The sequence below is a fragment of the Macaca thibetana genome, chromosome 19 (assembly GCF_024542745.1).
Source record: "Macaca thibetana thibetana isolate TM-01 chromosome 19, ASM2454274v1, whole genome shotgun sequence".
In the NCBI taxonomy this organism is placed as follows: Eukaryota; Metazoa; Chordata; class Mammalia; order Primates; family Cercopithecidae; genus Macaca; species Macaca thibetana.
The window spans coordinates 31152590-31176825 of NC_065596.1; the positions used below are offsets into that span (position 1 = coordinate 31152590).

General features: G+C 55.3%; 2 protein-coding genes across 2 annotated transcripts in view; one reads left to right on the forward strand and one right to left on the reverse strand.

Moving 5' to 3' along the window:
- LRRC4B (leucine rich repeat containing 4B) overlaps positions 1 to 13164 on the reverse strand; it is a 55723-nt gene extending 42559 nt beyond the window's left edge. The window contains exon 1 of the mRNA XM_050771482.1: positions 12660 to 13164. The gene's annotated coding sequence lies outside the window, so the exon portion shown is untranslated. The remainder of the gene's footprint in view (positions 1 to 12659) is intronic.
- The window catches only part of CLEC11A (C-type lectin domain containing 11A), a 232867-nt gene that overhangs the window by 60544 nt on the left and 148087 nt on the right, over positions 1 to 24236 (forward strand). The gene's annotated exons all lie outside the window — the stretch shown is intronic.

Below are 24236 nucleotides of genomic sequence, written 5' to 3' on the forward strand. Positions count from 1 at the left end.
GAGGCCCCAAGATGGAGCTGAGATCCAGGGGAAGGCAGAGGCTGGGAGGACCCGGGCGCTCGAGGCGTGAAGCTGGGTCCTCACCGGCTTCGCCATCCTCCCCAGCCCCAGCTCTGAGAGATCTCGGGCACCGTGCCTGGGAGGATTCAGGCAGATGGCAGATCGGAAACTCGGGGACCCAGGGGAGGCGGGGTGAGGAGAAATGGGAGGCAGGGAACGTTCCTGTCAGGCGCACTCATTTTTTGGGGTGGGGGTGGGGGGGTACATTCGGATGGCCAGAGGGAAGATAGGAAATTGACTATCATTGCAGCAAGAGGCCTGGAGGTTAGAGCTAGAGAAGAACTTTCCCACTTCGAGGGACTGGGGCAGAAGTGGAGCCTGGAGCCCAGAGGGTGGAGAGGGATCCGGGCCGGGGTGGGATGAGCCCTTCTGTCCCTGGAAGCCGGTCCTATGGGACAGACCTGGGTTCAGGGGGAGGGGACAGGCAGCGCTGGCGTCAGGGAGGGATGAGACTTCCCGTGTGTGCTTTTCTGAGCCAATCCATGTCCTGAATGCTTTCAAAATAAAAGCAACCCCACAGCCCCAAGAATCGTCAGGCTTCCATGTTTCCAGGTAGAAGAACCTTAGCGAAAGGGCAGTCCAGGCCCTCTAGGAGCTGCTGATGAGGAAGCAAGACTGGGGGTGCTTGGCTCAGCTCGAGTTTCCTGGACCACAGGCCACTGGGCAGCAGGACCAACAGGCGGCCCGTGCAGTAGGGGTACAGTCGGGGTGGGGGTGAGGTGCAGTGGGTGGGGGTGAGGTGGTGACTTGCTTGGAGGGGGGCTGTCCTTTCCCGTGCAGCCACGCCAGCCTCCCCCAGGCTCCTCCCACCCACCCGGCGCCTCCCACCCAGGTTCCTCCCATCCACACCAGGCCCGTTCGCCTGAGAGGACTTTGCCCCTGCTGTGCCCTCGGCCAGCCAGGGGTGCTCTTCCTGCCGTCAAGGCGGCTCTGCGTTCCCACGACGCCTCCAGGAGGTCTTCTTTGAGCTCCCCTACCATCCCTATCCCTTGCACTTCCTTTTCTTCACAGCTCGTGTCACGGCCACCCAGCACCTGATGCTTGGTGATTTGTTCCTGCGTTCCTTGCCTGCCTTCCTGCTACGAGGGGAGCTCCTGAGGGCTTTGTCGGGGCGTTCACGGCTGCATCCTCAGGACCTGCCACAGCGCCGGCCCCTCCGAGCCTCAGTACTTCCTGCAGGAAGGAGCGAGCCAGCGCCCCCTACCGGCAGTTCCTCTGCTGGCACCCGAGGCAAGGAGCCCGGTGTCTCTAGGGAGCCGAATGTGGGGGTGGGGACTAAGTGAGAGGGTGGGCACAGGGTGGGCTCCGGAACGTCCAGGAGGGAAGCCGGGAGGAGGGAATGTCGAGCTGTTACAGAGGCCGTGGCAATGGGCCGGGGGGCCACCTTCCTCCCACATCGGGCTGTGACAACAGAGGGGCAGACTCAGCTCTGGGGGGTGAAGGGCCCCTCTGAGTGGACTGGAGCCGGGACGGCTGGAGGTCAAGGAGGCACTGCGCCAAGGGTCCGGGGGTAGAGGATGAGGCCGCGGCTGGAGCCACGGGGATGGAGAGAAGGGAAAGAGTGAACAGATAAAGCAAATTTGTAAAAGTGGCAGAACCTGGAGGCGGTGTAGGAGGTGAGGGAGAGGGAGGAGCCAGGCTCTTCTTATAGATCTGGGGTCAAATTCCAAAGCCAAGAGGATGTCAGGGTGGGAAGCAGTTACGGGAAGAAGAGAAGGCAAAGGTCCCTGCCACAGGCCCTCCAGCCCCAATCTCCACGTGCCTCGCTCTGGTCACACCCACAGGGCAGCAGGTAAGCAGGGGACATGCTGCCTGCCCGGCTCCCGTCCAGTCCCTGGCTGTGCCACTTTGGGCCAGCTGCAGCTTCTCTGATGATGCTGCACGGGGCTGTGGCAAGGGGGCCCAAGTAGGGGCCTGGCACACAGCAAGTGACCAACAAGTGAGATATAGGACTCAGAGCCTGGCTGGCAGCTGGGAAAAGGTGAAACCTGGGCTCCGACCCCGTGGTGCTGCCAATTTTCTGCTAGGAACAGTACCCTGCGGTCACTCAGTTTCCTCATTGGAGAAACGGGAATTAACAGCAGGTTTCAGAAGACAGAGGGCTGGGAGGGCTGGCTGGGGGGGCGGTGGGGACCCAGGAAGGGCTGAGGTGAGCTATTTACCAGCGAGTGGAGGACTACAGTTGATCCTTGAAGGACTGGGGTTTGAACCGTGCGGTCCACTTACACGTGGACCTTCTCCCGCCTCTGCCACTCCGTAGACAGCAAGACAACGCTCCCCCCACCCCCACCTGCTCACAGCCTACTCAACGTGAAGATGATCGGGGAGCCCTTTACGATGATACACTCCACTTAGTGGCTAGTAAATGTATTTTCTCTTCCTTAGCATTTTCTCAATAACATGTTCTTTTCTGTAGCTCACTTTATTGTCAGAATTCGGGATAGAATACATTTAACACACAGAACGTGTTAACTGAATGTGTATGTTGCTGGCAGGACATCCAATCAACAGGACACTATTCGTAGTTAAGTTTTAGGGGAGTCAAAAGTTACATGCAGATTTTCAACTGCATAGAAGGCTGGCGTCCCTAGCCCCCAAGTTGGTCAGGAGTCAACCGTATACATACATATATGTATACACACACACACACACACACACATACATATATACATGCACATACACACACACACATAAATTTCTGCTGGAGTGCAGTGGCGTGATCTCGGCTCACTGCAGCCTCCACCTCCCAGGCCCAGATGATCCTCCCACCTCAGCCTCCCCAGTAGCCGACTACAGGCGCGGACCACTACCCCCGGCTAATTTTTTTGTATTTTTGTAGAGAAGGGCTTTTGCCATGTTGCCCAGGCTGGTCTCAAACTCCCGGGCTCAAACAATCCTCCGGCCTCAGCCTCCCAAAGTGCTGGATTATAAGCGTGAGCCGCAGCACCTGCCTGTATTTCAATATTTCAGTGCATCACCATCCAATAGACTCTCTGCAGTGATGCAAATGTTCTCTCCATGCTGTCCAGCACTGGCGGCCACCGGCCACATGAGGCCATGGAGCACGTGACATGTGTTGAGGGTGGCCAGGGACCGAATTCTTCATTTCATTTGATGTGACTGTTGGTGCTCACGCGTAGCAGTGGCTGTGGCGGCTACTGCGTTGGACAGCATGGATCTAACCACTGCTGCTGCTTGGAACTGCTTCTGCCTGAGTCCCTGAAGTGCTGCTCTGTCTGCTCCTTGGCCCTGCCTAGCTACCTCACAGGGCTCTTATAGGACTCATGGAGAAGCCAGGGAGATGACAGCCGGAGAAACGGAACATTATGGAGAGTGTGAGGCCCGAGCACCTGGCCAGCTCTGCCTTGATTACCTGCGCCAGGCCTGCGCTGCAGGAGCCAGCTGCAAGAGCTCATTCAGTCCCTACAAGGGCCCACGGCGAGAGCTACTGCTGCCCATTTTACAGAAGGGCACACTGAGGCATGGTGAGGTCATTGCCATACCCATGGTAGCCAGATTTGAGCAGGCTTTGGGACAAAATCTGAACTTCCAAAAAAAAAAAAAAAAAGGCAGGCCTGGTGCGGTGGCTCAAGCCTGTAATCCCAGCACTTTGGGAGGCCGAGATGGGCGGATCACGAAGTCAGGAGATCGAGACCATCCTGGCTAACACGGTGAAACCCCATCTCTACTAAAAAATACAAAAAACTAGCTGGGCGAGGTGGCAGGCGCCTGTAGTCCCAGCTACTCGGGAGGCTGAGGCAGGAGAATGGCGTAAACCCGGGAGGCGGAGCTTGCAGTGAGCTGAGATCCAGCCACTGCACTCCAGCCTGGGTGACAGAGCGAGACTCCGTCTCAAAAAAAAAAAAAAGAAAAGAAAAGAAGAGGGCCGGGCGCGTTGGCTCAGGCCTGTAATCCCAGCACTTTGGGAGGCCAAGGTGGGTGGATCACCTGAGGTCAGGAGTTTGAGACCAGCCTGACCAACATGATGAAATTCCACCTCTACTAAAAATACAAAATTAGCCGTGCATGGTGGCGGGCGCCTGTAATCCCAGCTACTCGGGAGGCTGAGAAAGGGGAATCACTTGAACCCGGGAGGCAGAGCTTGCCGTGAGCCGAGATGGCGCCATTGCACTCCAGCCTGGGTGACAGAGTGAGACTCCGTCTCAAAAAAAGAAAAGAAAGGAAACTGAACTTCCAGGCCCCTGGACTGTGGCTCTGTGCTGGGATGGGACGGCTTAACACTCCTGAACTGAATTCACCCCAGAAGAGAACAGGACCCTGGCCTGGCACTGGTGGTTTTTACAACAGTATTTGTTGCCAAGGCTCAGGCAGTGGGGTGTGAGAGTGAGTTTGCAGGCGGGGAGGGGCGTGGCCCCAGCCTGCTGCACTCAGGGGTCCCGCCTAGGAAGGACGCTGATCCGATCTGTTGTCTCTCACAGGGTTGTGCATATTTTGTTCACAACAAAAGGGTGCTGCTTAAAGTCACAAAAAGCTGAAAACGATGTGAACTGGATCCACGTTTCTCAGACATGAATGTGTGTCCAGCTGCCTGGGAATCTTGTTAAGAGGCAGATTCTGGCGGGGCGCAGTGGCTCACGCCTGTAATCCCAGCACTCTGGGAGGCTGAGGCGGGCGGATCACTTGAGGTCAGGAGTTTTGAGACCAGCCTGACCAACATGGTGAAACCCCGTCTCTAATAAAAATACAAAAATTAGCTGGACGTGGAGGCACCTGCCTGTAGTTTCAGCTACTCGGGAGGCTGAGGCAGGAGAATTGCTTGAACCCGAGAGGTTGCAGTGAGCCGAGATCGCACCACTGCACTCCAGCCTCGGTGACAGAGTGAGACTCTGTCTCAAAATAATAATAATAATAATAACAAAAAACTGCAGATTCTGCATCGCCCTATCTAGGGCGAGACTGTCATTCTGTTTCCCAGGGGATGCAGGTCTCGCAGCAACGGGCTGAAGGGTCTCTAAGTGCCCATCTCACTCCTATATTCCAGTTCGGGATGAAGAATGAAGCCCCCTCCTCTTCTCTCCTGAGCTCTGTATAGGGGTGTGGCTCTGGGCGGGCCTTGGAATCAACTAGACCTGCGTTTGAACCTCAGCTGCCACAGTTACTAGCTACGTTGGCTTGCAAAGGGAACTTCACCCCTTGGGGCCTCGGTCTGCTCATCTGTAGGTGGGGAAGGTCTGACATCTGTGATGAGTTTAGGGAAATGCCTGGGGCATAAAAGGAAAATGCTCAGTGAACTTATTCTAGGATCCAGAAGATCCTCCTTCTCCTCGTCCACCTCATCACACCGTCCTGTGAAGAGGAAGGATGGAGAGGTGGAAAGAGCGTTGGTGTTGAGGAAAACTGGGTTTAAATTCTGGCTGACCACTTTCTCCCTGTGTCCCCCGCCCCAGGCTCCGCCTTGCGGTCTGTGAAGATAATGACACCTATTCATAGCTTGTTGGGGTTCCTGGTGACCATGTACAGTGCTTGACACTTAAGTGACAGCTACATTAAAAGTTAACATTTATTCTCAGCTGGGCGCAGTGGCTCACGCCTGTAATCCCAGTACTTTGGGAGGCCAAGACGGGCGGATCACTTGAGGTCAGGAGTTCAAGACCAGCCCGGCCAACATAGTGAAACCCCCATCTCTACTAAAAATACAAAAAATTAGCCGGGAGCGGTGGCACGCGCCTGTAATCTCAGCTACTTAAGAGGTTGAGACAGGAGAATCGCTTGAACCTGGGAGGTGGAGGTTGCAGTGAGCCAAGATAGTGCCACTGCACTCCAGCCTGGGTGACAGAGCGAGACTCCGTCTTAAAAAAAAAAAAAAAAAAAAAAAAAAAAAAAGTTATTTATTCTTACAGGTCAGAAGAATGAACAGTTTTCCCATTCCGTGACTCAGCCCCTCCCCGCCGAGCCCCGCCACTTCTCCACCATTGTAAATCCAGCAGTTCTGGCTGGATCCAAACCACTCATCTGTCAAGGAGCAGGGGGCCCACGGGATTACATTTGGGGTCTTTGCTCTTCCCGCAACAGGATCCTACAACCCCACGTTGGTGAGGGCTGATGTCACACCCCACTGTGAGAACCAGCGTGGGGGAATCCTTTCCCTTCTGGTGCTTTAGAGGCATAAACAAGATTGAGAACCTGACAGCCCCGAGTTATAAGAGCTTCAATGCCTTCAAACGTCTAATCTTGCCGGCCATGGTGGCTTATGCCTGTAATCCCAGCACTTTGGGAGGCCAAGGCAAGAGGATCGCATGAGCTCAGGAGTTTCAGATCAGCCTGGGCAACATAATGAGAACGCCCTCTCTACAAAAAATACAACAATGAGCTGGGTGTGGTGGTACATGCCTGTAATCCCAGCTACTCGGGAGGTTGAGGTGGGAGGATCGCTTGAGCCCAGGAGGTCGAGGCTGCAGTGAACTGTGGTCGTCCACAGTACTTCAGCATGGGTAACAGAGCAAGACCCTGTCCTCCCCCAACCCCAGTGGTCTAACCTACGAGTGTATTGTTACTAACAACCTAATTATTGTGATTATTAACAATTTTATGGCCGGGCGCGGTGGCTCACACCTGTAATCCCAGCACTTTGGGAGGCTGAAGCAGGTGGATCACCTGAGGTCAGGAGTTTGAGACCAGCCTGGCCAATACAGTGAAATTGTGTATCTACCATAAAATACAAAAAAAAAAAAAAAAATTAGCCAGGTGTAGTGATGCGTGCCTATAGTCTCAGCTACTCGGGAGGCTGAGGCAGGAGAATTGCTTGAACCTGGGAGGCAGAGGTTGCAGTGAGCCGAGATTGTGCCCCTGCACTCCAGCCTGGTCGACAGAGTGAGACTCTAATTGCCACTTGGAGGGCCCAATGGACCAGTGCATTCTCTTCTCTTGGCCTCAGTTTTCCCTTCTGTAAAGCAATAGTCTCATGGGGGGAGGCGACCTGCAGGGCGGCCCACACCAGAGTTTGTCGTCCTGGCTCTGCCACTTCTAGGTGTATAATTTGGGGCAAGGAACCCCACTTCTCTGGGCCTCAGTCTCCCCATCTGTCGATCCGGGGATGATGGCTGTGCCTTCTTGGTTGCCCAAGGAAAACATGGAAGACATCCACATACAAGGCTGAGCACTGAGCCTGGCTCGTGGCACGCCCTTCATCAGTTAGCTACAATCATGATCATTTCTGGCTCTGGAGAGAGGGCTCGAGGCAAGGGGAGGGCCAATCTCCTCTGCATTTACCACCTGGGGCTGCCCTCTCCAGTGGAGCCGTGGCCGCACAGCCTTCTGACCTTTGTTGCCGTGTTTGAACAAGAGCTCTGGGGCCTAAGCTCAACTCCCCGGGCTGGCACAGCATCTGGGGGGCACAGTGAGCCTGGGAGTGGCTGGGGCTGCTGCCCCCTCCTGCCCTGCCTCACTCCTTTCCTCCTCTCCGTCTAGGTTTTTTGTTTTTGTTTTTTTCCGATGGAGTTTTGCTCTTGTCATCTAGGCTGGAGTACAACGGCATGATCTCGGCTCACTGCAACCTCCACCTCCCAGGTTTAAGCGATTCTCCCGCCTCAGTCTCCTGGGTAGCTGGGATTACAGACTCACACCACCATGCCTGGCTAATTTTGTATTTTTAGTAGAGACGGGTTTCACCATGTTGGCCAGGCTGGTCTCAAACTCCCGACCACAGGTGATCCACCCGCCTCAACCTCCCGAAGTGTTGAGATTACAGGTGTGAACCACCGTGCCCGGCCTGTCTCTGTCTAGGTCTTATACTTAGTCCTCAACCTCCCACCAGGGTCCCAGATACTACCAGACACCCCCCATTCTCATTCTCAGCAGTCCCCTGTGGGCTCCTGCCTGTCTCCCAGTGGCGAGCCCCCACCAGCCCATCTCGTGGGCCTCCGAGGCAGCCCCTCCACCTCTGCCTGCCATGACAACAGTTGTGCGTGGGTTTCCAGGCAACAAGGGGCATCCTGCCACTCTTCTTGCTCTCCTGCCACCCCCTGTCTGGCAGAGCCAGCCCAGTCTCAGGAACTGGGACTGGAAGGAAAGGGAGGTTCTCCCCAGTGGGGACAGAGGGTCTCCAAACTCAGAGTTAATGAGGTTTCCCAAACCCTGCCAGAGGGGACACAAAGACGTGCCCCCTATACCCAGCAAGGGTGATGGTGGAGGGGCTGCTGCTGGGCTTGAGCGCTGCCAGGCACAAAGGGGAGCCCTGTCCTCTGCACCCCTATCTGGAGGTGAGGCCCTCTTCCTCCGGAAACAGGGTCTACATGCCAGGTCCTCTAAGGCAGCCCCTGCTCTCTACCTGCTCTGGGGCCAAATATGCAGCCTGGTGCACAGGGAAGCCCACCCCCTGCCTACGTACAGGCTGTGATGCCACACGCTGGGGGCAAGAGTGTGGTGTCTGTGGCCCACCCCAGCCATCAGCCAGCTGAGAAGGACAGGCTGCAACATGGTGGCTTCACGCAACGCTGACCCTCCAACACTGTGAGGGGCTGGCGGCTTCACAGCAGACCCTGTCCCTGGAGAATGGGCGTGTGCCCTGCGCCCTGGCAGTATTAAGAACTTAAGATAAAGATAAGACTCTTCCTGCTCTTGGCAAGGAAAGGAGGCCATTTAAGTGGAAACAGGGCCCAAAGTGAGGCTTGGAGTTAGGGCAAACTGATGGGGGGATGAAGGAGGAGGGGCAGAAAGAGGACCCCGCAAGGGAAACCAAGGGAAGGAGAGTGGAGAGGGTGACGGGGCACAAAGAGACGGAGCAGAGAGGAAGAGGAGCAAACAGCAGAGGTTGCAAACTCCTCTGTCTATGGAGCCCAGCAGGGAAGATGATCACGATGCTGGTTAGAGGGGAGAGTGGGGCGTGGTGGCCCTGCACACCTGAGCACAGCCCACAGTTACCCAGGGGGAAGAAGATTCCAAAAGCTAGCAGTCTAGATTTTTATGCGAAATCTCGAATTTAAAAAATGCTGGCAACAAATTAAACACGTTGAAGGCGCTGGGGGAAAATAACCCTCTCGGGCCGCCCGGAGGACCCCGGCGAAAGTGAGTCCTCAGGGATGTGGGGAGAGGGAGCCACAGGGAAGGAGCAGGGGAGGCGGGGAGGCAGACAGGCTGGCAAGAACAGCAGCAGAGGTGAGGGCGAGTGACACAGAGGGACAAAGAAGACAGGCACAGAGAGCGGTGTGGAGCAGAGACAGAAATAGAGGCAGGTTTCACAGCAGATGGGGTGGAAGAGGAAAAGACTGATGAATGAGTCCCCAGACTAGACGGATGGGCCAGGCCAGCAAGACACCGGGGGCTGGGAGGGCGAAGGGTCAGTCCCAGGGAAGATGAGAGGAGATGAAGAGATGAGACGGCTTGACAGAGACAGGAGGTCCAGGTGACACCTCTGGACAGACGCCCGGCCAGAGAGAGCGGGGTGGGAAGGGATGAAACGTCGGGAGAGAGGATGGAGAGAGAGAGCCTGCGTGAGCTACCCAGCAGGCGTCCTAGCAGGTGACACAGGTGATTGAGGGGGTGGAGTCCCTGGCAAGAAAGCAGGGCCAGGGTTCCGGAAGGGACTGAGGATTCAGCGGCCACCCCACCCCCACCCCCACCCCACGGCACCTCTGCCTGAAGATCGGCCTCTCTGCATGGACCCTGACGGTGTGTGTGTGGGCACCTGTGTGCACAGGCTCTGCCTGTGACAGACATCAGCGCCCTCTGATACCTGATGTCAATTCTGCTGACCTCTCGGACGGACGGCGAGGAGGTGCCTGAGGAGCCCCGTGGGGGGACGACATTCTCCGGGCTGTCTCTGAGTGGGATTAAGGGTGACTGCTGGAGCCCGACGGGGCTGGCCCTCCCTGCAGTACACACGCATGCCCCCGACGCTGGCACTAGGTTTAGTGTGTGCGCAGCGCTGTGACTGTCTTATGGCACCTGGGGCTGCATCTCTGTAGCTCTGGGGCCACCTCCGTGCCTTCTGCTGTGTGTCTGTCCATAAGCGTGAGGCCACGAGGCCACAGGACCATGAGGCACAGGCCTCCTGCCTTCGTCTCTCCCTCCAGGTCTGTGTATGAAGGACTGTGTGTGTGTCTCCATGTGACACAAGACTACAGGTCTGGGGACTGCTCCCTCTCTCTCCTGACCACTGGCTGACTGAGTGTGGGGGCTGCGTCTGCAGCTGGGCCTCTCTGGTTCCACATGGGGTCTCTGGCTGCCAGTGAATGACTGTGTGCTCCTGTGTGGGAATCTTTGCCTCCACGTGCCCCGTGTCTTCCTCGCAGGCTCCCACTCTCTGTCGCTGACTTGGGGTCCCTCTGACAAGTCAGAATCGGCCTCTAACCCCCCAGAGCTCTGGTGGCCAGTGTCCCCCAGCTTCCTGCTGGCCCCAGCAGGCACCCCGTGGGTCTGTCCCACCCTCCCTGAGTCTGTGGCTCCCTGCGTCTCTGCCTGGCTCGCGTGTCTGCTCTCTGGGTGGGAGTGGCGTGTGTCCCCGGCTCCCTCTCTCTTTCTTTCGGAAATTAAGTGAGTAACTCCGTGAGTCCGCGCTGATGCCCTAATTGCCTGTATGTCTGTTTCGGAGGCTGGGTCCCCTCTCTCCCTGTGTGCCTCGGTCCCCTCTCTCCCTGCGTGCCTCCCTCCCTGGCTCCCACCCTTCCCTTCCTTGTGTCTCTCTCCCGCCTTTCGGCAGCTTCACTCTCCGTCCCTCCTTTCTCTGTGTGCGTTTGGACAATCGGGTGGCCAGGAGGAGAGGAGCCCCAGGGAGGAGGAAGAGGAGGAAGAAGGTGGGAAGGGGAAGTGGAGGCTGCGGAAAGGCAGGTTAGAAGGCGAAGGCTGCGGAAGATGCTACAGGAAGAGGGAGGTGCCGTCCTGGCCGCGGTCCGGGGGTGGGGGGCGGGAGTTTTCAGGCTCCTGGACCAGGAGGGAAGCCGGCTCCGGCTACTCCCAGCTGCCTGGAGCCCGAGTTCCTGTCTGGCGGCTGCGCGGCCGGGACTTGGGATGTGAGGCGCATAGCAATGGGGCGCTGCGGAGGCGCCACTGCAGCTCCCAGCTGGAGAGGGGGGCGGGGAGGGGGCCGAGGGGCAGCCCCGAGGCTCCCTTCCCCCTCCCCCTTCCCAGCTGGGCTCTCCCCAGGGGAATTCCCCACCCGGAGAGAAAGTCGCCAGAGGCTGCAGGGAGTGGGCAGGGAGGAGGGGAGGGCGCTCAGGGGGAGAGCAGAGGTGAGGAAGTCTGGGGAAGGAGATGGGGGTGCAGAGAGGAGGCGAAGGGGTGGAGGGGTGGGCAAGAGGCCATCCTGGGCAATGGAGACTCGGAGTCCTGGAGAGAGACTGGCTGGGCCCCTGGCAGGACAGGACCCCAGGGAGGCAGGGGCATGGAGATGGGGGAACCCTGAGAGCCCGGGATTGATGGTGAGTTGGAAGGAGAGGTTTCCAAAAGGAGAGAGCTAGGATTGGGGAGTCTGAGATTGCGGAGTACTATGGGGTGAGGAGACAAGGATGGATGGGGTCTCTGGGTGAAGAAAGGTCATAGAAGGAGGTTTCAGAGAGTGATGGGCTAAGGAGAAGGCGACTGGGGGTGTTGGGGAGAAAGGGGAGAGGCTGGGGTGCAAGGCCCAAAGAGGAGCGGGGAGGTAGTGGGAGGAGGGAGCTGGAGGAGAGGGCGGCTGAAGTGAGGGTCTCCTGGACAGAGGGTCTGGAGAGGGATATCTGGGGTATTGTCAGAGATGGGGGTTAGAGAATCCTGAGGGGCAGGTGCCGTGCCTTAGAAGGTCCTAGAAGAGCAGGTGTGAGGGTCGGAAACCTGGTGAGGAGGTAGCAAATGGGGGACGGGGGTCCCCAGGAGGAGAGATTTCCAGGAGGGGAGGGCGGAGGGAGGTGGGAGAGGCAGTGGTCCTGGAGAGACACGTGCCCAAGGATACAAGGCCCCAAAGCCGACTGGGGTCAGGGAACCGGGGGTCTTGGAGAGAGGGAGGGGCAGGGGTCCGAGCCGCCCATTAGTAGAGGCGAGGTGACCCCAGAGGGAGAAGGGCTGAAGACTGGGGAGGGGGCTGTCTCACTCCCCAATCACCCCCTCCGTCTTTCCCATTTTCACTTCCCAAACTCCCCGGTTCTCCCCGGTTGCCACGGCAACCGCTCTTGCCAGGCGCGGTCACCAAGGAAACCCCGTGCCCGCCTCTCCCCCCTCCCCATCACTGGCGTGCCCCCCCCACCCCAAGCAGCATCGGTGTGGAGGGTGGGAGGGGCCATGGGGAGAGGAATAACCTGGACTCCCGCCCCAGAAAGGGGGGCCCGGACCTACGCCCGGAGAACCCCCCACCCTAAGCCTACTTCCTCAGCCCCACAGCTGGATACGCAGCGACCGCCGGACGCACCCCCCACAACCTGTCCCCAGGCAGCGGCGACAACCCCCCCCACCCAGCACAGAACTCGCCCGGCCCGGAGAACCCCCACCCAGTCGCCTCCCCAACCGGCTTCTGCCTCCCATTAGGCCCCGCCCCCTGTCCTCTGCCATCCCCCCCATCCCGGAGGAGGCCTAAGACCACTGTCCCCCAATTAGCGAATGTCCCCCACCCACCCCCCGCGGTTCCGCCTCCGGCCCCCGCCCCCGACCCGTGCCCCTTGGCGGCTACTCACAGCGAGGAGAGGGGTTCCTTCCGGGGGGCAGCATGCCCGGCCCGTGGGGGGAGGACCCCCCCAATGAGGCTGAGGAATTTGGGGTGCAAGGCCCGCTGCGGGGAGGCGCGGGGGGCGGGGCTGCGGCCGGGCCCGGAGCCTCTCGCGCTCTCCCCCCTCCCCGGCTCCTGGGTGGGGAGGGGGCTTCCGCAGCGGCGGCGGTGGGGCTGGGGGGGCCGCTCTGCCTCCTTGCCTCGCGCCCGCCTGCCGTCCGGCCCCGGCGCCCTCGCCCGCCGCCCGCCTTCCTTCTTGCCTTCCTTTCTTTCCTTCTTTCTTTCCTGGCTTCCTTCCTTCCAGCCTTCCTTCCTTCCTTCCTCCCTCCTCGGGCCCGCCGGCGCCGCTCTCCCCCCACCCCACCCCCCCCCAGGCCCCGGCCCCGGCCCCGGCCCCCGCCTCGGACGGTGCGGCAGCGACCGAGAGCAGCCGAGAGCGGCGGAGACGGGAGCGGAATACTGATGATGGTGGGAGCGGGCGGGCGGAGGGAGGGAGCAGGGAGGGAGGCCCGGGAGGAGAGGAGGGGGGAGAGAGGGAGGGGAGGGAGGGCAGCGTGGAGAGGGAGGAAGGAAAGAGGGGGGAAGAACTGGAGAGGATGGGAGAGGGAGGGAAGAAAGGAGAGGGAGACGGGAGGGAAGGGAAAGGGGGGAGGAAAGAAGAGGGAAGGGGAGGAAAGAAGGAAGGAAGTGGGAAGGGGGTGGAGGAAAGAAGAGGGGGAGAAAAAGGGGAGGGAGCAGGGAAGAGAGGAGGGAAAGGGGAGAGGGTGTGGGGGGGAGGGGAGGGGGTGGTGGGGAAACTCCTGCAATAAGGTCCTGGATGAAGGGGAGGGGAGGGCGGGGGAGCAGGGAGAGTGGGTAGAGGAAGAGGAAAGGAGGGAGAAGAGGAGTGGAGGGAGAGATTGGTAGAGAGATGGGCAGGAGAGGCCCAGGGGCAGGGAAGTGAGGGGAAAGAGGAAGGAGGGAAGGCCCAGCTTTGAGGGCTGCAGGGGACAGAGGGGCCTGGAGGGCAGCGGGGGCTGCGGGGAGAAGAATGGGGAGTGTGGTGGGTGTTGTCAGGAAGAGCAGGGGAAGCTGGCAGGACCCGGAAGAGGCAGAGGAACTAAGTCGGACAGAGATGACAGGATGGAAGACGTAGGGAAGGACCCGTCGGGGGGGGGATGGGGGAGGAGAAAGATCTCGGGGGAGGGGAGAGAAGCTGCGGAACTGGATCTTTGAGGGCCCAAGACTGGATGGCAAGAGCCCGGGGAGTAGACGGAGTAGGGAAGAGGACAGAGGGCCTTTCTTGAACCCTGCTGTGTGCCCGCTTCGTCAGCCCCTCCACCTCATGAAGAGAAGAACCCCCAAACCCATTTTCCAGAAGAGACCATTGAGGGTCTTGGAGGAGCCAGGATGGGGTTTGCATGCACAGTCCTGGGCTGGGGGGACCCTGAGGGAGATGGAGAATAGGTCAGTTCCTAGCTTTCGTCCCTGGTCCAGACCTGGCAGGTGGAGGCACCTGGGAAGGGCAGAGGGCACAACCCACAGCCTCCCTCTCCACTCTCCTCTCACCTCCCCCAGGTGTTGGCAGCGGGTGCTGGGGACGCATTTAGAGCTGTGAAGCTGCGCTGCATCTTGGGTGCAGGGAGGGGGAGGGCAGATGCAGAGGCCTCTGGGAGGTCACCACGACCCTCCCCTCTACCTCCCCGGTCCACTGCCCCAAAAGCTTGGGCCCCAAGGAAGGGGGACATCGGGAATCAGGGGCAGAGAAACCCACAAGGAGAGGTGGCCCCTGTCCAGGACACTGAAGATCCTTCCCGATGTTAACATTAGCACAGAAGTTTCACCCCTTCCTTGTTATCCCCCAAAACGCTGACTAATAACTGAGGACTCCGGAGAGAGAGAAGAGAGATGAAGGTTCCTTCTTTCAGTGCCAGGGGGCCCGGGACAGACTCTCCGTCTTCCCCTTCTCCTCCGAGAGCCCAAGGGAGGGAAAGTGTGGCCCTAACCCTGCAGGCAGAGCCTGGGGAGAGTCGGGGTTGGAAGCTGGAAGGAAAGTGGGCCAGACACATCTATAATGAGCCAGGGTTCCCGAGAGAAGCCAGGTCACAGATGGGTTCAGAAGAGGTGGTTTCGGGTGGGCGTTGGTGGGCGCTGAGCCCTGAGAGCTGCCGAGAGGAGAAACTGAGAAGGGGCCAGGCGAGGGCCAGGGAGGGGCAGGTGGTGCTGTGGTGCTTCCGGTTTCACCCGCCCCTGGGCGTCCTCGCTTAAGTCTAGTTTGCGAGACTGGACCAGTGAATGTGTGTGTGCACCAGGGTCCAGCACAGAATAGGCCCAGACCAATGGTGACACCAACAAAACAGAATCACATGGTGGCAGCCCGAGGTTCCTGCTGGTCTCCCACAGGCCAGATGCCCAGCACCTCACAAGCATGGCATCGATCCTGCAACCACGCGGTACCAACTCTTAGGGATGGGAGCCCCGGTGGGCACAGGTGAGAGCAGGCCCCTGCTGAGCCCCGAGTTAACCCTTTCATTACAAGAGGGTCTCAGCCGGGCATGGTGGCTCGCACCTGAAATCCCAGCACTTTGGGAGGCTGAGGTGGGTGGATCACTTGAGGTCAGGAGTTCGAGACCAGCCTGACCAATATGGTGGTGAAACCCCATCTCTACTAAAAATACAAAAATTGGCCGGGCGCGGTGGCTCAAGCCTGTAATCCCAGCACTTTGGGAGGCCGAGACGGGCGGATCACGAGGTCAGGAGATTGAGACCGTCCTGGCTAACCCAGTGAAACCCCATTTCTACTAAAAAAATATGAAAAACTAGCCGGGCGAGGTGGCGGGTGCCTGTAGTCCCAGCTACTCGGGAGGCTGAGGCACGAGAACGGCAGCGTAAACCCGGGAGGCGGAGCTTGCAATGAGCTGAGATTGGGCCACTGCACTTTAGCCTGGGCGACAGAGCCAGACTCTGTCTCAAAAAACAAAAAACAAACAAAAAAAAAAAACAAAAATTAGCCAGGCATGGTGGTGCACGCCTGTAATCCCAGCTACTCAGGAGACTGAGGCACAAGAATCACTTGCACCTGGGAGGCGGAGGTTGCAGTGAGCTGAGATCACACTATTGTACTCCAGCCTGGGTGACAGAGTGAAATTCAGTCTCAAAAAACAAACGAACAAACCAAGAGGGTCTCAGGTGAGAGGCCAAGCCGTGTCAGGTGGGGCCCTTAGAGAAGCAGGGAAGTATTCCAATATTTTAACAACCAGTGAACCCTCTTGGTCCATGCAGCCTAAGTCTCAGCCCTGCCTGGAGGGTGTGACTGCCCCTGTTTTACTGAAGGAGAAATAATTTGCCATCAACCCCCAGAACTCATCAAGGGCCTTCAGCACTGGGCGCTGTTCAGGGTCCTGAGAGCCAGCCGGAGAACAGGAAGGAGACTGCACCTGTCCCCGCGGAGCTGACCCTCCAGCAGAGAGGATAACTCAAGGTCCTATTTCCAAGAGCAGTGTGAGCAATGAAGAAAATAAGAGGACAATTCGGGCGGAGAGAAGTTGGTGGGAGGTCAGGAGGACAGACTTGAGGTGATCAGGAGAGGCCTCCTGGAGGAGGTGTCTTTTGTCCCGAGGCCAAAATAAGGAGACAGCTCGTTGCGTGCACAGGGGCAAGCACCTAGGGCAGAGGCCCCCAGATGGCAGCAAGCCGGGCCTGTTTGAGAGATGGGAGCGAGACAGGTCTGGCGTGGAGGAAGAAGAGAAGCAGAGTGGAAAAAGGTGAGGATGAAGCCCCAGGTTTGACTCAAACACAAAACCAAGCCTTAATACTCCCCACTGTCCCCTAAACCTTGCCCTAAGGCTTAACTCTAATCTCCCACTCAAGTGATAGTCCTGAGCAACCGGAACACTGATCCTCATTTTTCATTCATGTTTTCAACATGGACTGGGGCCTCTGATGCCCCAGAAATGGTATCAGGTAAGAGACCCTCCACAGTAACGAATGCTCAAAGGTATTTTCACCATTGAAAACACACACACACACACATACACACGGAAATTGTACATTTCCTTCGGGATGGGATTTCAGAGGTTAAATTTCAAATTTCTTTGCTTCGGGCTGTTAAAAAAAAAATTATCCACGCAATGTGTTCACTGCCTGTCTCACCCCAATCAGAAGCTATGATTGGCAGTTTGGTATACCTTTGATCAATAAAATATGGGAAAATGAATGAACTTTTCACTTAATGTAGTTCGGTTTGTAGTTCAGAAAAATCTCTCAAAGTGGGACTTATGGGGGACAGTGGCTAAAGGAATCACAGCCACTCTGGCGTTCTTGTATTTAGTTCTATCCAGTTACACTGGACAACTCCCAGGCACCCTTCACCTGGGCTGCGACGTAACAGGACTGTCACCCACGGTGGGAAGCTCTGGGAAGGCGGCTCACACCACCATGGGTGCAAAGCAGCTTGGCCTTATGCCTTACCCCCAATTCTTTTTTATTTATTTATTTTTTTTGAGACAGGGCCTGGCTCTGCCACCCAGGCCAGAGTGTGGTAGTGCCATGTTGGCTCACCACAACCTCCACCTCCCGGGTTCAAGCGATTCTCCTGCCTCAGCCTCCGAGTAGCTGGGACTACAGGCATGCACCACCACGCCCAGTGTTTTGTATTTTTAGTAGAGATGGGGTTTCACCATGTTGGCCAGGCTGGTCTGGAACTCCTGGCCTCAGGTGATTCACCTGCCTCAGCCTCCCAAAGTGCTGGGTTTACAGGCATGAGCTGCTGCGCCTGGGCTCTTACCTCCAATTCTGACCATCACTAACTGCTATGATCTGAATATGTTCCCCCAAAATTCCTATGTTGAAACTTAATTGCCAATGGGACAATATTAACAGGTGGGTCCTTGATGAGGTGATTAAGTTGCAAGGGCAGAGCCCTCATGAATGTCATTAGTGACTTTATTTATTTATTTATTGGAAATATTCTCGCTCTGTCACCCAGACTGGACTGCAGTGGCACGATCTCTGCTCATTGCAACCTCTGCCTCCTGGGCTCAAGCAGTTCTCGTGCCTCAGCCTCCCAAGTAGCTGGGACTACAGGCCCCTGCCACCAAGCCCAGCTTTTTTTTTTTTTTTTTTTTTTTTTTTTTTTGTATTTTAGTAGAGATGGGGTTTCTTTTTTTTTTTTTTTTTTTTTTTTTGAGACGGAGTCTCGCTCTGTCGCCCAGGCTGGAGTGCAGTGGCGCGATCTCGGCTCACTGCAAGCTCCGCCTCCCGGGTTCACGCCATTCTCCTGCCTCAGCCTCCCGAGTAGCTGGGACTACAGGCGCCCACAACCGCGCCCGGCTAATTTTTTTTGTATTTTTAGTAGAGACGGGGTTTCACCGTGGTCTCGATCTCCGGACCTTGTGATCCGCCCGCCTCGGCCTCCCAAAGTGCTGGGATTACAGGCGTGAGCCACCGCGCCCGGCCGAGATGGGGTTTCACCATGTTGCCCAGGGTGTCTCAAACTCCTGAGCTCAGGCAATCCACCCGCATCAACCTCCCAAAGTGCTAGGATTACAACCATGAGCCAGCACATTCAGCCGCATTAGTGACTTTATAACAGAGGTTTGGCCAGGCCCAGTGGCGCAGACCTGTAATCCCAGCCATTTGGGAGGCCGAGGTGGGAGGATCACTTGAGTCCAAGAGTTTGAGAGCAGTCTAGGTAATACGGTAAAATCCATAAAAAATACAAAGCCCATAAAAAATACAAAAAATTAGCCAGTATAGTGGCATGTACCTGTAGTCCCAGCTACTCAGGAGGCTGAGATGAGAGGATCGCTTGAACCTGGGAGGTGCTGGTTCCAATAAGCTGAGATTTCGCCACTGCACTCCAGCCTGGGGGACAGAGTGAGATCCTGTCTCAAACAACAACAACAACAACAACAAAAAACCCAGAAGTTTGAGTGAGCTATATTCCCTTTTGCTATGTGAAGACACAGCAAGAAGGTACCATCTATGGAGAACAGCTCTGCCCCCGACACTGAGTCTGCTGGCGCCTTCATCTTGGAATTCCCAGCCTTCAGAACTGCGAGAGAAAATTCCCGTTGTTTATAAATTACTCAATCTAGGCCGGGCGTGGTTGTTCACATCTGTAGTCCCAGCACTTTGGGAGGCCAAGGTGGGCGGATCACTTGAGGTCAGGAGTTCAAGACCAGCCTGGCTAACGTGGTAAAACCCCGTCCATCTCTACTAAACATATGAAAATTGGCTGGGCATGGTGATGGGCACCTGTATTCCCAACTACTCAGGAGGCTGAGGCAGGAGAACTGCTTGAGCCCAGGAAGTGTGGAGGTTGCAGTGAGCCAAGATTGTACCACTGCACTGCAGCCCGGGCAACAGAGCAAAACTTTGTCTCTAAACAAATAAATAAATAAATTTACCCAATCGAAGGTATTTTTCTGTAGCAGCCCCAATGGACGGAGACCCTGTGCCTCTAATCCAAACCCTAACCCTCCTGTTAGGAGAGATGAACGGTCACTGAAAGAGAAGCACAGAGCTGGGTACTCCATCCTCACAGCAGGGTAACATCCCTATTGCCTGCTTGTCTGGTTTCCAGAATGTCTGCACTTGTCCTGAGTCAGTGTGACAGGCTACATTTCCTGAAGATGACTGTAATCATTGCCCCGTCCCTCAGGCTCTTCTTACGACGAGACTGACACTTTCCCCTGTCTCATCCCATCAGACATGCTGATTGGCAGTGAGGTATACCTTTGATAAATAAAAGCCCTTGAAACTGGGAGGGCTTTTGTGACTTTTTTTTTTTTTTTTTTGAGACAGAGTCTCGCTCTGTTGCCCAGGCTGGAGTGCAGTGGCCGGATCTCAGCTCACTGCAAGCTCTGCCTCCCGGGTTTACACCATTCTCCTGCCTCAGCCTCCCAAGTAGCTGGGACTACAGGTGCCCACCACCTCGCCCGGCTAGTTTTTTGTATTTTTTTTTAGTAGAGACAGGGTTTCACCGGGTTAGCCAGGATGGTCTCGATCTCCTGACCTCGTGATCCCCCCGTCTTGGCCTCCCAAAGTGCTGGGATTACAGGCTTGAGCCACCACGCCCGGCTTTGTGACTTTTTTAACCAATGGCCTGTGGCCACCAAAAAGATGTAGCTTCTGCTTTATTTGCTAAAATATTAACTCCAGCCTTTGGCAGCTCTACGAGCAGACTGACTGCCCTGAGGTAGTTATGCTGTGAGGCGGCTCAGACTAACCTGATATAGTTGGGTGTTTTTTTATTTTTATTTATTTTTATTTTTTGAAACAAGGTCTCACTCTGTCACCCAGGCTGGAGTGCAGTGATGCAATCATGGCTTACCGTAGCCTTGACCCAAGGGGTTCAAATGATCCTCCCGCCTAAGCCTCCCTACTAGCTGGGACTATAGGTATGTGCCACCACGCATGGCTAATTTTTAAGTTTTTTGTAGCGATGGGGTCCCACTGTGTTGCCCAGGCTGGTCTCAAATTCCTGGGCTCAAGCTGTCCTCCTGCCTTGGCCCCTCAAAGTGCTGGCATTACAGGCATGAGCCACACCTGACCGAGTTTAGATACTTGTCCCTTCCAAATCTCCTTTTGAAATGTGATCCCCGATGTTGGATGGGCGGCCTGGGGGGAGGCGTCTGGGTCACAGAGGCAGACTCCCTCATCAATGTCTTGGTACCATTCCTGCAGCAATGAATGAGTTCTTGCTCTATTAGTTCACTGGGATCTAGTTGTTAAAAAGGGCCTGGCACCTCCCTCCTCACTGTCTTTTTTGCTCCTTCTCTCGCCATGTGACATACCGGCTTCCCCTCCCCTTTCGCCCTCTTCTATGATTGAAAGCTTCCTGGCTGGGTGCAGTGGTTCACGCCTGTAATCCCAGCACTTTGGGAGGCTGAGGCAGGAGTATCGCCTGAGGTCAGGAGCTCGAGACCAGCCTGGCCAACATGGCAAAATCCCATCTCTACTAAAAATACAAAAATTAGCCAGGCATGGTGGCACGCATCGGTAGTTCCAGCTACTAGGGAGGCTGAGGCAGGAGAATTGTTTGAACCCGGGAGGTGGAGGTTGCAGTGAGCCAAGATCACACCACTGCACTCCAGCCTGGATGACAGAACAAGACTCCGTCTTGGGAAAAAGCAAAAACAAAAACAGAGCATCACTTACAACATTTTCTTGCCAGGAGCATTTAAAGTAAATCTAATTAAGCCCCAAGACCTGTGGTTCCCAAACTAGATGCCAAGACACCCTGGGGTGACTACAGCAAATTCATAGCAGGCCACGGCAGTCCTATGGTGGTAAACGTTTACCAACCGGTTCTCAACACTCAGTAGAGGAGAGATGTACTTTTTTTTTTTGCTTCTGCTTGGAAAGCCAGCACTGGCTGGCTCCAGCACACAACTGGTTACAGGATCTTTAAATTTTTCAAATGAAACACAGTGATGGTTGACATCTCTCAGACACCACCATGACCTCATGGCTTGGGACAGTCCACAGTTTCAACATTAGATTATGCTACGTTAGAGGGATGATATTATCTCCGTGAAGCTGAGTTTTTGGCAGTTCCATGATTAAAAGCAAGCACTACCTGTTTGTGGAACAGGAAATGAGGGTGGTGGTGTCCAATCTGATTCCAAAGTGTGAGAGGTGTATATACCCCATTAGTAAGTAATCAGTGCCATTTAAGACTGAAATAAAGGCCAGACACCGTGGCTCATGCCTATAATCCCAGCACTTTGGGAGGCCAAGCGGGGCAGATCATTTGAGACCAGGAGTTCGAGACCAGCCTGGCCAACATGGCAAAACTCGTTGGTGAAACTCCATCTCTACTAAAAATACAAAAAGTAGCCCGGTGTGGTGGCGCACACCTGCAGCCTCAGCTACTCTGGTGCCTGAAGCAGGAGGATCACTTCAACCCCAGAGGCGGAGGTTACAGTGAGCTGAGATCACACCACTGCATTCCAGCCTGGGTGACAAAGCAAGACTCTGTATCAGTTAAAAAAAAAAAAAAAAAAAGGATGAAATAAATTATTTTTTCTTTCAATTTGTGTGCCTTAGTTTTCCAACTGGTGCTAAGTTGCTAGAACAAGACTTCTTAAGCTGTATGAACATAACTACTTAATAACGGAACCACCAAGTATTTCTTTCTGGGTTAGGGACACCATGAGAAAAAGACTGAGGTGCTGTGAACTGAGAATGTGGGGGAACCTCTGCACGAGCTCCCATTTCCATCTACAGGAACTAGGAGAGAGAAACAAGCTGGGAGACACTGTGAAGGAACAATCAGGCAAATCCAGAATGCGGGGCATTCTAGGAGGCAGCCAGCCTGGTCCCTCCAAAAAGTCACCGTCATGGGGCAGAGACACGGGCTGGAGTGGTTGCTCTAAATTAAAATAGATTAAGGAGCTATAACCACCACATGCAATGCTTGAGCCTTGCTTGGATCCTGGTTTGCAACATTTCTTTTTTCTTTTTTTTGGAGATGGGGTCTCACTTTTTTGCTTAAGCTGGAGTGCAGTGGTGCAATCATAGTTCGCTGCAGCCGCCAACTCCTGGGCTTAAGTGATCCTCCTGCCACAGCCTTCTGAGTAGCGGGGATTACAGGCAGGTGCTACCACACCTGGCTAATTTTTTTTTTTTTTTTGAGACGGACTCTCGCTCTGTCACCCAGGCTGGAGTGCAGTGACACGATCTCAGCTCAATGCAACCTCCACCTTCCAGGCTCAAGTCATTCTCCTGCCTCCGCCTACCAAGTAGCTGAAACTGCAGGCGCACACCACCATGCCTGGGTAATTATTTTTTCTTTTGTATTTTTAGTAGAGACAAGGTTTCACCTTGTTGGTCAGGCTGGTCCCAAACTCCTGACCTCAAGTGATCTGCCCGCCTCGGCCTCCCAAAGTGCCTATGATTACAGATGGCAGCTACTGCACCTGGCTAATTTTTAAACTTTTTTTTTTTAAGAGATGGTGTCTTGCTATGTTGCCCAGGCTGATCTTCAACTCCTGGCCTCACACGATCCTCCTGCCTTGGCCTCTCAAAGCACTAGGATTATACATGTGGGCCACTGTGCCCAGCCCATAGTATTTTTTTAAAGTCCTAAAAGGCAATCTCTGGACAAGCGGGATAATGTGAATTTGGACTTGATCTTAGAAGCGCTAGGGAGCTACGGTTACTCTTCTTGGGTGTAATATGATATAATATTGTAGTTATGTAGGAAAATGTTCTTATTTTTTTCTTTCTTTTTTTTTGATTTTTTTTTGTTTTTTTTTTTGTTTTTTTAATTTGTTTGTTTTGTTTTGTTTTTGAGACAAGGTCTCACTCTGTTGCCCAGGCTGGAGTGCAGTGGCACAGTCTTGGCTTGGTGTAACCTCTACCTCCCTGGTTCAAGCCATCTTTTCTTCTCAGCCTCCTGGGTAGCTGGGACTGCAGGTGTGCACCCCTATGGCTGGCTAACTTTTGTATTTTCTTTTTTGTAGAGTTTTCCCATGTTTCTGTACATTGCCTAGACTGGTCTCGAACTCCTGGCCTCAAGTGATCTGCCTGTCTCACCCTCCCAAAGTGCTGGGATTACAGGCATGAGCCACAACGCCTGGCCTAGAGTGTTCTTATCTTAGGAGATTCGTATGGAAGCATTTGCGTCTGCAACCTCCTCTCAAATCATTCAGCATCTCAAATATTAACAATGACGGAATCAAAGTGGTGGACATATGGATGCTCAATGTTTTTTTCAGCTTTCTGGATATATGACATTTTTCATAAAAAATTTGGGGGAGATTCATCTGAGAGAAGTCACATTTAGGGCACGTTGTTGCTTGCAATTAACCACTCCCCTCCTGCATAAACGCTTCTCCCTGTCTGCACCAGCCTTTAAGATTTCCCTAGTCTCTCCCGTCTTAAAGAGGAACCACACCATCATGCCCCTCCTCTGATACATCTCCCTGCAGCGACCACCCGCTTCTCTTGTTCTTCTCAGCAAAACTTCACAAAAGCTACCTCTCCTTCTTCATGTCCTAGTTCCTCTCCAAACACCAGCTGGGCTTCTGCCTCCCACCCCCGACCAAGCTGTCCCTGTCCAAGGCCACCAATGGCCTCGGCACTGCACATTCAACGGCCACTTCTCTACCCTCATCCCACTCTTGCACTTGGCAGCACTGGCCACAGAATCTCCTGGAAACCAATGTCTTTTCATGGCTTCAATGACTTCAAACCCTCCTCATTTCCTCCTCTTTCACCTGGCTGGGCCTTCTAGGACTCGTCTGCCAGTTCCCCTCCTTTGCTTGCCCCCTAAGTGTGGGAGGAAAGCCACTGGATCCCAGCCCTCTTTGTGCTCTGTTCTCTACCCCTAGGTGACCCAGTTGTGTGGCTTTAAACCCAGACAACCAGGCCGGGCGTAGTGGCTCAGGCCTGTAATCTCAGCACTTTGGGAGGCTGAGGCGGGCGGATCTCTTGAGGTCAGGAGTTCGAGACCAGCCTGACCAACATGGTGAAACCCTGTCTCTACTAAAAATACAAAAATTAGCCAGGTGTAGTGGTGGGCACCTGTAATCTCAGCTACTCGGGAGGCTGAGGT